Source organism: Quercus lobata, chromosome 5, assembly GCF_001633185.2.
Source record: "Quercus lobata isolate SW786 chromosome 5, ValleyOak3.0 Primary Assembly, whole genome shotgun sequence".
Classification (NCBI taxonomy): domain Eukaryota; kingdom Viridiplantae; phylum Streptophyta; class Magnoliopsida; order Fagales; family Fagaceae; genus Quercus; species Quercus lobata.
Genome location: NC_044908.1, coordinates 47,887,306 through 47,902,799, shown reverse-complemented (window position 1 = coordinate 47,902,799; position 15,494 = coordinate 47,887,306).

Below are 15,494 nucleotides of genomic sequence, written 5' to 3'. Positions count from 1 at the left end.
CTTCCTGCAGCTTGTATGTTCTTGAATTTTGACTTGAATCATCCTCAGCATTGTCTAATAATATCTATAGACTCTAAGATCTATATCTAGACAAGTTTGTGTTTACGATTTGCCAATTGTTCTAAACATTTAGAACCTAACAAACTCCCCCTTTGGCAATTCGTAACAAAACTTTCATACAAAATGAAATGCTCAAATACAAGAACAACCCAATACAATAAAATGCCCAATTACATCACAAATCCCAATCTAAGACTCTTAACCTAGAAGTTGCAAGAAGAGGTAGAAGGTCTTGATCAGAATGTACCTGTCTTTCCTGAAACACTCAACAAACACATCATCGCATGTGTGGAAAGAAAGACATATAAACAATAATATGAAACAAAAAAAAAAAAAAAAAAAAAAAAAAAAAAAAACAAAACAAAAGTAAACTAACTCTCCCCCTAAGTTAGATACATCAAAAAGTTTTTATATTCTCCCCCTTTCAAAAACAAATTCAACTCCCCCTAAACAAAACAAACAAGATTCCCACATATTCTCATCTAAATCTCTCTCCCCCTTTTTGTCACGTATTGACAAAGTCTACCTAATCAGAAGGTAGATAGAAAACATACGCAACAGAGTAAGAGAAAATAGAGACAACTTCCCCTATGAAGAGCAACAACTCCCCCTAAGAACCACAAAGGTTAAAAAAAAATTTCTCCCCCTATAAAAATAGGAAAAACAAAATAAGTTTTAGGAAAAATAGTTTTGGGGAAAAATAAAGGGGGTGGGGATAAATAAAAGGACACAAACCAAGTTTAAAAAAAAAAATAAGTTGAGAATACACATGAAGAAAAAATATTCTCTCTTTCAATAAAATGCAAACATGGCACTATGTGACCCATAAACAGTTGCATGAGTAGAGAAAATATTTGTACACTGATTATCCATCATATCTCTTAAGAAAATAATTTTCTATAATTCACACATAAAAATAGCATATACTAGAAAGTACATAACTAAAAAATTAATCAATCAATTTTTAAATCAAGTTGAGTACCCAATTTAGCAAAGTGTATGCATGTTATGTGTGAAAACAATGAGAGATATGACTGCAACACTGCAAGATGGATACAGAAAACAATGCAATGCATGTGAATCCTAAACATAAATGATGCATGGAAAAATCAAATTATTGAAAAAAAAAACAGAGCAACTTAATGCAGAAACTCCTCAAAGCATAATATTTCATAAATGAAATGTATGAGTATGAGATGAAAAGTTTTAAAAACACTTGAATTCAACCCAGATCTTCCAAAATCAAGATTTTCAATCAATTTGTCCTCAAAGCGCAAACATTAAACACATTTTGCATTAAAATCAAGGAACTTTTAATCTTGGATGACCACAACAAGATCACACACAATATAATGTACCAAGTTTAGTAAAGAGTAAGTTGTGTAGTGTGTGCAACTAGCAAAAACTTGAGATACATGTGAGGTGATATGTGAAAAGCAATCAATCACAAAATCTACAAAATTCATCACATAGAATTTAAAAGAGACTGTCACCTTAAAGAGTTACATCATATAACTCTCACATCTCCTAGAACATAAGCTTGCAATCATGTAAGTTTCTTGAATTTTGCCTCATAATATACACACCAATTTTATTTGATTTTTTTAACATTAAGTCCAATAATGTACAAACCAATTTTAGCAATTAAACCGAGGCTACACCTTATGTTCTTTTTGTGCATGTGCTACACTTTCTCGAGCACAAAATCTTACGATATGCACTAAGGTGTTCATGATTGGCTAGTGAACAATGGCGAGATGGTTATTTATGCCTTTCTCTAAAGGTTCAAGTCCGACAATCAAAGACATGTGACTTCAAGATCAAAACAAAGTGATCAAAACCATAAACATCTTTACCACACAACATACACTACAAAACTTCAACTAGTAAAGTACAATAAGTAAGTTCATCAAAGCTAAACAAGGTACATAACTTGTTATGTAAAGATAATATGGCCAATCCTTGATTATAAATCCAAGATGTGAAATACAAAACACAAAAATCTTTTTGGTTTTTTAAAAAATTTATGACTAAAAACAAAAAGCACACATTATGCTATTCAAGTTTCTCCACAATGTCAAGCATATTCTAAATCAAAAGAGAGATATCATAACTCATGTAATCCTTAAGAAAAATAAAACTAGACACAAAATAAAATATTTTTGTCTTTTTGAAATTTTTTCAATGTTTTTGGATTTTTTTTTTTTTTTTTTTTTATAAAAAAACTAAAAAACAAAACAACAAAAACAAAACATGTCCACAAACAATTGAAAGGATTAAATCAGGGACAAGTCAGCAACACTCACCTTAGAGAATTTTTTCTCACCCATATAGCATGAGTCTTTGGCTTTGTAGGTGAAGATCCATGAGAAGTAGAGTGTATTTGAGGAATTACACCAATCTTCTGAGAAAGACTAAAATCCTGCAAATTCCTTTCACAAGCCAACAAGCTCAAATTTTTCAAAAGAATATGAAACAATTTATATGGACTTATGGCAGGAGAAATATCATCACAAATCCTAGATTGAAATACAGAATGCTTAAATTTCAGTTTATGACAATTAGGACAAATGTGACCATGGACACCACAAAAGTGACAAACAGGAACAAATTTAGGAACATTAGTATTCCTAACAACAAATCTAGTCTCAGATTTTGGTTTTTGCCTCAACAAAGAACAATTTGGTCTAATATGACCAACAACACCACAAAGGTGACGGGTTGGCACAAAAACAGATTTATTGTGCTCTCTAACAGTAGGTTTAGACATAGGTTTAGAAATTTCAGCGTCTACATCAGAACTTTTACCTTTGTCTAACCTAGCAAAATAAGTCTTTTCTTTATTATTCCTCTTTCAAGGAGGGATATAAACTTTCTCAGTTTTAGACTTAAGAGAAACAGAAACACTTCTGTTATCAACAGCAAGCTTGGTACTAGTCAAATTTTCAATTTTAGCTTTAGATTCAACTAACTCTTGTTCCAAGCTTTTCATCTTCTCATCTTGAGAGGAAATTTGATTTCTCAAAAATTCGTTCTTTTATTAGATTCATCTAATCTAACAACCAATTCCTCTTTTTCAAGATTAGCCAATTTTAACTCTTCCTTGAATTTCTTAGCAATTTTCATAGATTTTAATAATTTCTTACGGAGAGTTTCACATGCATCAATAAAATCAACAGAAGCATGAGCAGAAACATGATCAGAAAGACACTTCAAATTATCCATGACAACAGGGGCCAAGGATCAGCTCTTAGATCAAAAGAACTAAAACAAAAGAGCTACCCGCTCTAATACCACTTGTTAGTTTTTAGACCCCTTAAAACCACAAACAAATTAACCTAGGTAATTAGTCAAGTGATTACTTAGTCAAATTAACAGATCTAGGTTACACAAATATATCATATCAATGTATAGCAGTGGAAAATAAATAACACAACGATATGATAACCCAGGAAAACCAAACCAGTAAAAAATCTGGGGAAGATTTAACCTAGCTATCCTCAAGGTGAAAAGCAAATCCACTAGAAAGAATCGAAGTTCATACAATAAGACTTACAAGCCCCCATGCTCGGCTTCTTATTACTACCAATCAGTAGAACTTACTGACACGACTACGTGCAAGCTCCGAATCCACAGACTCCTTCTTTCTTTGGCCTTTGCAAAACACAAACACCCCCGTTTGTGACTTTGAGATCCCACTCAAAGGTTTAGCAACACAAACTCTCCTGTTTGTGACTCCAAGACCACCCTTGAAGGTTTAGATCATCAACACCTTTGATGACAAGAGAAGGCAGCAACTTCTACAATACCGGATCTTGAGATTCTTCAAGGAATAGCACCGGTAGAAGACCTAAGAGAGCTTTTTAGGAACAAAACCCTAAATACAAAAGAGGCACACTCTTTTCTCTCTAAAAAGCCACATAAAAACATGCTTAAGGTTTCCTTTATATACTGAGAGAAGTAGATTAGAAACCCTTATTCTTAATGGGCTTGAACTGCTGTTTGGGCTTAATTAAAATTCTGCAGATACGACTTTCGATCGATCGAGCCTGTCTTTCGATCGATCGAACCAGACAGATTATGAAATCTTCTTCCTGCAGCTTGTATGTTCTTGAATCGTCTTGAGCATTGTCTAATAATACCTATAGACTCTAATATCTATATCTAGACAAGTTTGTGTTCACGATTTGCCAATTGTTCTAAACATTTAGAACCTAACATCGTTCAATACAAATATCCTTGTTTGTCAGTTTGTATGTATTGTAGGAAGCATGCCCTGTGCACTACTTGATTCTTAAACAACCTGTTAGCTGTGGTGAATCAAAGTCCGGTCCATCAAATCACAACTATTCGATCCGGGATCCTTGGGCTTGAGTGTCACGAAAAAAGGCACTCTCACACCAACTAAGAAGGTTATTGGTTGCAAAGTTCTTCAGTTCATCCACACAATGAAGATCAAGAAGATGCTTGGTCACAAAACCCTACGGTGCACATACACAGCAACTTCTTTAAGAGAAAGAGATGAACTAGGGTAAGAACTTCGTCTTCGGTCGCAATTTTCTTGAACAGAGTTTGCTCAAAGTTTGTGCAACTTATGAACACTTTGACGGCCCTTAAACTGATCCTTTTATATGTCTAGGGTTAGGAGAAAAGAAAGCCCAAAGACAAATTCATGGATCCCAAGAAAATCATATTGGAATTCTAAAAATCTTAAACCTCGACAGATAGAAGGTGTCGGGAAGCTGTCGAGCACACCGAATGTAGAATTGCTTTCTTAAGCTCGATAGATGCAGCTGTCGAGCTTTAATGATTTTGCACTATGAACTTGTTTTCTAGAACAGACTTGAAGACTTCAATACTTGATCTTGAAACAAGGTTTCTTGAAGTATTTAAAGACATCCTAAATTTACCCAAATACAAGTAAAGTGCGTTTTGTCAAAGGATAAGCCAATTACATAAAATCATGACAAATGTTCTTAACATGTGAAACACATATGTTCTAACAATCTCCCCCTTTGGCAATCCGTGACAAAATCACAACAAACAAATGAACATATGAGAGAAGTCATAAATCACTCAACTCATATTCACTTATTGAATACAATAAAATCTATCATAATATAAACTCTTGAAAAACTTTGCAAGAAGAGAGTTTATGGCAAGTAGACTTTGACAACCTGTATTTCTAAAACACTTTAAACAAAACTCATCAAGACATATTTATGTGAAACAGAAATAATAGATTGCATACAAGTATAAGAAACATGTATATAGAGGGAGAAAAGAAACAACACATGAAGGGGTAGGTAAAAGAAAAACATACAACAATATAAAGAAATAGATAAGTACAATGTATGTCTATAAATGGTCACAAGACCTTATGTACAAGAGTAATGTATCTAAAAAGAAATAAAAGAAAAGATACATACTATCCTCACTCCATCCTTCAAAATGTATCAACACTCCCCCTAACAAAATGGTCCTATACTAACTCTCCCCCTAAGATAGACTACTCTCATACCAAAACTACTCCCTCTTTTTGTCACGAGTGACAAAGGGTAAGAGTCTTAAGTAGACATCTCATCGATAGAGCTAGCATCTCCATCAGCATCATCCGAAGCATCATCGTCATCCTCATCCTCAGAATCAGAAGCCACGAGAGAAGGTGGTGAAGGAGTAGCCTTAAGAGCAAAACCACCCATGGACGCCTGTCGCCGTGCAATATGACCGACACGAACGTTCACCTGATACAACTTCGTAGAAAGAGTATCTAGGCGAGCATCCATGCACTGCAGCTGTGCCATGATGTCTCCTAAAGTCACATCGCCCGAAGAAGGGAGAGGAGTGGATATGGATGGAGCAGAACGAGATGGAGCTGAACGAGAGGGAGGAGCTGTTGGATCTGACTGTCGCGACCGAAGCTGGGCCTCGCTACGTTTAACGGTAGCGTAATCTATGGCACACATGACGGTAAAATGATCGGAAGAGGGAAAAGGAACGGAAAAATGGCGTAAGATCCTCGTGATAGCGGAAGGAAAGATGAGCTTATCACGGGATGCCGAATCTAGATGAACATCTATAATAGACAAAATGAAATGAGAAGGAAAGTCTATGGTAAGATGCTCAAGAAGCAATAACAAAAATGGAGCACGAGGCTCTGTGATGGAGTTATAGTGAAAGAGTGGATGAAAAACAAAAGTCATCACCATGTTCATGAATCTAGGACCTTTATCAAAAAGTCAACATGGTGAAAATAGACGCTCACCCCAAGCATAAGGGCGCTCACAGAAAGCAGACATGAGCTCATCCTTGGACACAGTCCTCAGACGCTCACAACTAGGATAGTCAGGAAACTCTATCCTAGGGACCTGAAGCACATCCGCAAAAAGTTGCGGTGTGATAGGAATGCGCGTACCTCGACTGTGAGTGAAGAAAAGAGGTATTGAACGATCAATCTCGTGCATGTTGGAGTAGAACTCCTGGATAAGCACGAGAGAACAGGTGACCGAGACATCACACAGTGACTTCCATCCCCTACTGTGAATGACAAAGGGAAGGTCGATGTCGACAAAATCCGTCAGAATGACTTGACGTTCCAAATGAATGCCTCGTTTAGAAAAGTTCTCCGAAAATGCCTTAAAGGCATCATCATCACGGAACCGAATATGAGATAGAGTAGGATGAGATGATGAAGAAGCACCGAAACGAAAAGGGTTCCGGGTTGGAGTGGATTTACGCTTAGGTGCCATGGACACGACTAACGTAAACTAAGAGAGAGGGAGAGAAAGAATCACAATCAGAAAAGTCCCAAGCAGTTTCAAATATATCAAGTATATTGAAAAGAAGTACGTATGCATGGGAAATGCATGAACATGTGACATGTAAAAGAAATTGCATCATGGGCTCAGCCCAATCCAAACCTACAAACAGATAGCACACATCTAAATGCATGACAATACCATTATAATGCTAATGTGATGCAATGTATAAGGTTTTAAACACATTTAAGTGAAAACCCATCCCAAATTTTTAATAAAAACTCATCAATTTTGAAAAACCCCAAAACCTAGGTTTCAAAACATGAAATGCATGAATGTGAAAGGATTATAAGCTTACCAAGTAAAGAAAAACTTGAAAAAGCTTGAAGAATCATTGAGGAACCAAGTTTGGAGTGAGATGAGAGTGTTTTGGGAGGGAAAACAGAAAAGTATTGAGAGAGAGATCGAAGGAAATGAGTTCCGGATCGCACAAGGGGCTTATATAGTGCAGCTAGTAAATCTCGACAAATGTAGGTATCGAGAGGTATCGAGGTATTTGTCGAGGAAATGCTCGTTAACAGCTAAGGTGTCGAGGAGTTATCGAGGAACAACACATCAGAATCAAGAACAGAAGCTTGATCAATCCACCAAGTGTCAAGAAGCTATCGAGGATACAGACCCAATCTCGATCGATCCACCAGGTATCGAGGTGTAGGCGAGATTGTGATAAAAAAAAGCTTAAGAAGCTCGACAGATAGCTAGCTATCGAGGAGGTATCGGGGAGGTGTCGAGCCAGCTTTTAAAAGCAATTTTTCGAGATGTGAAAAACACAGACACGAATGCAATCTAAGATACAACTCAACCAACAATCCAATCAACATATTAAGCTCTTAAAATCATCTCTCAAATAAAATTTAAGCACATGGATCTTTAAAAAGACACACACACTAAACAAGTTTAACCAATTTTATATTTCAAAAATAAGTCAAGACAGTTTAGTGAGCATACATTAACACATGTAAAACCTCGTGATGGTCAAATCACATTGTACCTGCACATGTATCAAGAATAGCAAAGAATATTGCGTATTGTGTGTGAAAAACATCGCAAGATTGCATAAGTGTATACATGTTATGACGATTTAAGATATGAGAAAATCACTTTAACTAACACACAATCATAACTGCTTGATGGGAGCTATCACCTTTGAAGTACATCCTATAACTCCCACATCTCTTAGAATACACGCTTGCAATCATATTTCAAGCATTTTTTATCTTTTTGCTTTTGATTTTTCTTTGCATATTTTTCTTTTAAGCATATCATGCATGGGCATATTAGAGAGAGAAAAGAAATACTCAATGGTAATTGACATTCTAATTTTGCTATGCCTAAGCACATAAATGTCATTGACACTGTACTTTTCCTATGCCGAAGCATACAGGTGTCTTATTATGATTGGTGGGCAACAGTGGTGAGATGGTTATTTATGCCTTTCTCTCAGGAGTTTTTAGTCCTTCTCGTCAAAAAGAGTGATATGAGTGTCAAGTATAAGAGACAGCTTAATCTTACTCATCACAAACACGAGCCACAAAGCTCACTTGCTTAGTTGTGCATAGAGATGCTCGTCTAAGCTATAAATGATACAAAGTTTAGAAGACTTTGTTTCAATGGCCATCCAAGGTACATAAGTACCAATGTACACAAAATACACACTATTTTTGTATTTTTCTGATTTTTCAATTTTTTTTTATTTATTTTTATATGAAAAACAAAACAAAGAAAAACTGAAGAAAAACAACAAAAACATCTTAAACACCTAAAGCATAAAAATTAGACTGACTCAAAATATGAAAGCAAAGCACATAAGTAATGCACACACAAAAACAAGAAGAGAGAGAGAGAGAAAAGTGACAGAATCACTTGGAGCCCTTTTCCTTCCACACCTTGGAAGAACCTTTCTGTCTAGCAAACCCTTGAACCGGCAGTGAAGGGAAAGAATTAAAACCGTTCAAGTTCGAAAGGAACATGAGGGTTTTGAGAAGATCTCCAAAGGGAGCAAGAAAGGATTGAAGTTGATTCTAGTTCCCAGATGCTATCATGTCGTTGCTCTGTTGAGTGGCAAGCCATTTGTAGCAATTTGGTCGAGTATGACCGGCAGCTCCACAATGATGACAGAGATGCTGCTTCTTTTGTTTAGGCTTTTGAGAGTTAGCCTTCTTAGCCCTAGGGTTTTTAACATCTTTCTTCTCAAACTTAGGGGGTGCTCCTAAGATAGATTTACTCTTGTCTATGTTCTCACTAGCTAATTCAGTTTTAATCTCATTGTTCTCAGTTTTAAAATTATTAGCAGGAGGAACAAAAATAGTAGTACTAGAAGAAGCAGTATTAGAGGAAGAAAGTCCATACCCTAAACCTGTTCGATCTAAAGCAGATTTCTAAATGTTTAGCATCTCATTTAGCTTAGCGCTTGAAGTCCTTTCTATTTGAGCTCTGACTTGACATAGCTCTACTTCAAGCTTCTTGGTCTTCTCAGCCAAGAAATTCTTCTCAAACCTCAGTGCCTCAATAGTCTGATTAGCCTCATCAAACTTTGTGGAAAGCTTTTTACGGTCAAGTTCCACATCACTGAACTTCTTGGTGGTTAGCCTATACAGTTTCTCATACTTTTCAAAAAGCTTGTACAGTTTCTCATAAGCTGTATGGATGTCATTTTGATCATCCATCTTTTCAAATTTGGATTCCACCAATTCCTCTTCTTCAGCCACATCTTCAACAATCCCATCAGTAGGATTGACAGTGGCCATGAAGGCATTTAAGATTCTGTCATACTCATTGTCGGAATCATCCTCAGGCTCAATGTCACTCAAGGTAACAGGAAGTGCCTTGCTCTTTCCAGTGCTCTTAAGGTATGTAGGATACTCATGCTTCATGTGACCGAAGCCTTGACACCTAAAGCACTTAGGTCCTGAGGGAACAGTGTATTGGCCACCTTCCTTAGCATCCTTCTTCTCTTTGTCTTAGCCTTTAAACTGAGAAGAATTGGGTTGCCTGAGGTCCTTGTCAAAACCCTTTCCATTGGCGTTCTTCATAAACTTCTTAAAATGCCTGGTAATGTAGGACTTCATCTTGGAATCTTCATCATCAGAAGATTCATCTGTTTCACTACTTTTGGCCTTTAGTGCCATACTCTTGCTTTTACCCGACTTGCCTATTCTTGTCAACCCCAACTCGTAGGTTTACAAGTTTCCAACCAGCTTAGTCAGAGAAATCTTGTCAATATCCTTTGATTCCTCTATTGCCGTAATCTTGGCATGGAATCTCTCAGGTAGAGATCTGAGCACTTTCCTTACAATCTTGGGTTCAGGAATGGTATTCCCAAGATTGAAGGCTGAGTTCACTATGTCCTTTAGCTTGGCATAGAACTCATCGAAAGACTCATCCTCCTCCATCTTTATCTCTTCAAAGCTTGTAGTGAGCCTCTGAAGCTTTGAGTCCTTGACAGCCTTAGTACCCTCATAGGTTGTCTGGAGAATGGCCTGGCAGTTTCAGTTGAGGAACTCTTCATTGGTGACTGCACTAAACAATGCATTCAATGCTCTGCTGTTGAAGTTTGCCGCCTTAATCTTGGCATCATCCTAGTCGGCTGGCGCTTCTATAGGCTTAGTCCAGCCTATCTCCACAGCTTGCCACACTTTCTCATCTAAAGACTGCAAAAAAGCTCCTATGCGTACTTTCCAGTATACATAGTTAGTGCCATCAAATAAAGGAGGTATGATTAATGACTGTCCTTTATCCATGACAAATAGGGGTCAATGGATTAACACAGCAAATATTAAACCCTAATCATAGTGTGCCTGCTCTGATACCACTTGATAGGCCACAACTTGAATGACCCCTTGTGATAGAAATTAATTAATTAATTAGCCAAGTTATTAATTAATCAATTTATCATGTAAACGCATGGTAGCACAAACAAATCACCAATAAACTAAATATGCAGCGGAAAATAAATAACACGGTGATTTGTTTATGACTGGGGAAAACCTAACGACAAAAACCCCACCGGGTGATTTTCAAGTCACTACTCCCGAAACTCCACTATTATCACAACAAGCGGTTACAAGTAAAAGGAATCCAAGTACCTTACTAACCTACAGTTGAACCCTTACCCCAATACCCAATTGGACTTGTTCTGTAGTGACAGTTCCCCTTTCGATGCACAACTCCCAAGTACGTGACTAACCAATTGCGCGGATCCCAGTATGCGACTTCAAGCGCCAACTAAGAAGGTTGTTGGTTGCAAAGTTCTTTAGTTCATCCACATGATGAAGATCAAGAAGATGCTTGGTCACAAAACCCTACAGTGTACATACACAGCAACTTCTTCAAGAGAAAGAGATGAACTAGGGCAAGAACTTCGTCTCCGGTCACAATTTGCTTGAATCGAGTTCGCTCAAAGCTTGTGTAACTTGTGAACACTTTGACAGCCCTTAAACTGATCCTTTTATATGTCTAGGGTTAGGAGAAAAGAAAGCCCAAAGACAAATTCACGGATCCCAAGAAAATCATATTAGAATTCTGAAAATCTTAAACCTCGACAGATAGAAGGTGTCGAGTAGGTGTCGAGCACACCGAATGTAGAACAGCTTTCTTAAGCTCGATAGATGCAGCTGTCGAGCTTTAATGATTTTGCACTATGAACTTGTTTTCTTGAACAAACATGAAGGCTTCAATACTTGATCTTGAAACAAGGTTTCTTGAAGTATTTAAAGACATCCTAAATCTAGCCAAATGCAAGTAAAGTGCGTTTTGTCAAAGAATAAGTCAATTACATAAAATCATGACATTTGTTCTTAACATGTGAAACACATATGTCCTAACAAAATCCTACATGTTGCACATTATTGACTTCATTGGGACTATGATCATATATCATCATAATTTAGAATTTAATATTAAAAATATGAAGCTAGTTTTTCCAAGGACTTCAAAAAAACAAGGGTAGACAATAAACATAGCAAAGATGAATATCCTCGATACTCTCATCAACCTCTCTAGTGTAGGCCTCAACTCTGGCCTAACAGGGCAGAAATCTCAGCCTACAACTGCTACACCTAGGGGCGCCAGGTTCCAGCTCGGCCGCATCATCAGCCTTTAAATCAGTGTCCAAATCAAACATGAGCTTATCCTTTAGCTCGTTACCCCCTAGGCCCTCTCTCTCCTAGGTCCAAGGATACTATGAAGAACCACTAGCTAAACTAGTGTAGGATTGAGATGAAGCACTGGCTGTCTCCACTGAACATCTACTCCTAATGCGACATGCTATAGGCATACCCCTAGGGGGCACAATGTCATCGCCCCCTCAATCAAAATGTCTCTAAAGAGACTGGGCCACCTGCTCGCAGGCCAAAATAGTGTCATCATCACTACCAGATAAATCTCCTCGAGATGAAGTAAGAACATGAGCCGTCCCGCTGGTCCCCACTAGATCTCAGTCTCCTAGATATGATCTACAAAACAAATTCAAAATTAATTAGTAAAGTCGAACCAGACAGCAATGTAGGCAAACAAGTAAGTATGCCTAACCCTACTACCTAGTGCATATCATGCATAATCATATTAGAGTTTTCAAAATGCCTCTCTTTCAAGATTTAAATTTGGCGCAGTTGTCAAATCCTATCTCTTTTGCCTCAAAAGTATCAAAGTTTTCAAAATGTCTTTCTCTTGGGATTTAAATTCGATGGCGGTCGTCTAATCCTATCTCTTTTGCCTCAAAAGTATCGTAGTTTTCAAAATGCCTATCTCATCAGGATTTAAATTCAGCGGCAGCCGTCTAATCCTATCTATCTTTTCGAGGTTTAAATTCGGAGGCGGTCGTCTAATCTCATTAGGATTTAAATTCGGCGGCGGTCATCTAATCCTGTCCATCTTTTCGAGGTTTAAATTCAGTGGAGGTCGTCTAATCTCATCAGGATTTAAATTCAGCAATGGTCATCTATTCTTGTCCATCTTTTTGAGGTTTAAATTTGGTGGTGGTCATCTAATCTCATCAGGGTTTAAATTTGGCGGTGATCGTCTAATCCTATCCATCTTTTCAAGGTTAAAATTCAGTAGCAGTCGTCTAATCTCATGAGGATATAAATTCGACAGTGGTCGTCTAATCCTATCCATCTTTTCGAGGATTAAATTTGGCAGCAATCATCTAATCTCATTAGGGTTTAAATTCAGCGACAATTGTCTAATCCTATCCATCTTTTTGAGGTTTAAATTTGGTAGCGGTCATCTAATCTTATCAGGGTTTAAATTCGACTATGGTCGTCTAATCCTGTCTCTCTTTTATCTCAAAATATCAAAGTGTTTCAAACTTTACATCTCAAGATTTAAATTCAGCGGTGGTTGTCTAATCCTATGTCTCTTTTATCTCGAAGTATCAAGGTTTTCGAAAAGTATCTCTTAGAATTTAAATTTAGTAGTGGTCATCTAAGCCTATCCCATTTTTTTCCTTAATGTACCTCTCAGGACAGTAGTTGTCTAATCCTACGTTTCAAAACTACTCCCATTTCAAAATTGCATCATTATCATGTTTTCAATGTCTCAAAGTTTCCATTTACTATGCATCATTCCCTCATGCTTACCTAGCATTTTCTCCTTAATTTTAGTTGTTTTTAGTGTTCATAGCATCCAACATTTTTATATTCATCTATGTGACCTAAAAATTAAATTTTCCTCGCATGAGTAGGTGTGTAAATGTAATTATACATGTATGCAATTCACACACATATATAAATGTGTACTATCGTGCCTACGAGTATGTACATGTGAAAGCGTATAAATATGTTTATGTCTACATAACTACTTAAGCATGTGAACAAAAATATTTTCCAACATTATCATGGCATAAATGATAAAAATGAAAGAAAAACATATATTCAAATAACAAAAATAAAATAAATAATAGCATGCTTTCCTAGTTGCATTGTTACTGTCGACGCCTTGCAGCTGCTCGACCACCCATCGCGGTGACGCTCGCACGCCTCTATGTTAGTGCCAGAAATGATGTGGAGGTATGTCATACCTTGGGTGTGTGACTGGAATCTGAGTCGATTTTAAGGAAATTAACAAGGATAAGTGAAGTCACCACCAATCATTGGGTTTTTCTAAGGTGTGATTGGGCATTTGACTCTATTTGATTTTATTACCAATCCTGGGCTAAGAAAAATGTCATTTTTCCTAATCTAATATGGATGGGTAAAAAATCTTGATTCTTTAATTTGGAAGTCTGGTTACGTGTGGGAAAGGTGTTAGGCACCCCATAATGCCTATCCATAGATAGTCCTTTATTTTGGTAAAATCATAGTTTTAGGACATTGGCAATTGAAAATGAGCTATTGGCATTAGCTTTCAGGGCTTTAAGTGAAATAGGCTTTTGAGGTTTGGATTCGGAAAGGGTGTGGTCTCAATCGATGCTTCCCAAGTGTGTTTGGAATCGTTGCCAAATTTTTGCGGCAAAAATCCAGTAGCATTTCTCCTTATTTTTATGGCAGAAATCTGGCAGCGCTTCACCTCAGATGCACCATACCACACTAAATGCTATTCTCACCAAGCTTTCGACGTGAGAATATGGCAATGGGGATGCCCCATTTTCATGAAGAAAATCTAGCAGAGTTTCACGTTTGGTATGCTCTGGTGCACTGGCAGGGTTTCATGCCTGTGTATACGGCGCGTGCCAACATGCCCATTCTAGGATGAACCACAGCCCCTCAAAGAATTAAGCACATTGATACGTGTCAAATACACTAGAAACCATTGTCGTTTGGTAACATGGATCAGGACAATCACACCGCGATGACTATGCACTTAGTATGACACAAATATGCACCTACAACAATCGCCTTGAGCACATACCCATATCACAAGGTAAAGAGCACTCATGGCCAGAGAGGGTCACTCACGTAACCATGAGTGTCCATCATACAAAGTGCACGACCACCCACATTCACAGCAACTTAGCACCTTTGGCATTCATGCATGAACATATGAATGAATGACATTAAAACTAAGAAACCCTAAGACAAACCCTAATCTAAACGTGTGATAGCAAACAAGCATATGAAAAGGGGAACAGGAACTTATGGGGCCTAAAACATAAGAAAAAGAGGTTAAACATAACAAACATGTGAAGGCAGAAACAAAACGAACAAAATTTAGGGTTTCTTGGCATCGGTATCACGCACGCTAGAATAGGCCTATGTACGCATAATCATGCCTGCGTACGCATGCTAAATCATGCGTATGCAGATCCTAGCCCAAAAAACCTAAGAAATGTAAAATAAGAGAAAAAATTTAAAACAACAATTCTAACAACCTAACGTATGCAATACATGAAAAGGACTAAAAACTAACTTAAATAGACATATACAAACATAAACTACGCAAGAAACAAAACTAAAATATAACAAAGAAAGAAAAAAAAAAGAAAGAGAAATAAAAAGAAAAGGGTTAGACTCAATACCTTAAACAAAAGCTTTCCAAACTTGATTTTGACCATTCCCCTCAGTCAAATCTATTCACAAACCAATAAGAAAGTGATTAGCAACATTAAACTAAAAGGATTGGGGCCAGAAAATGTCCTAATCAAATAAAATTGACTTGAGGGTGTTTTGTGAAAAACTC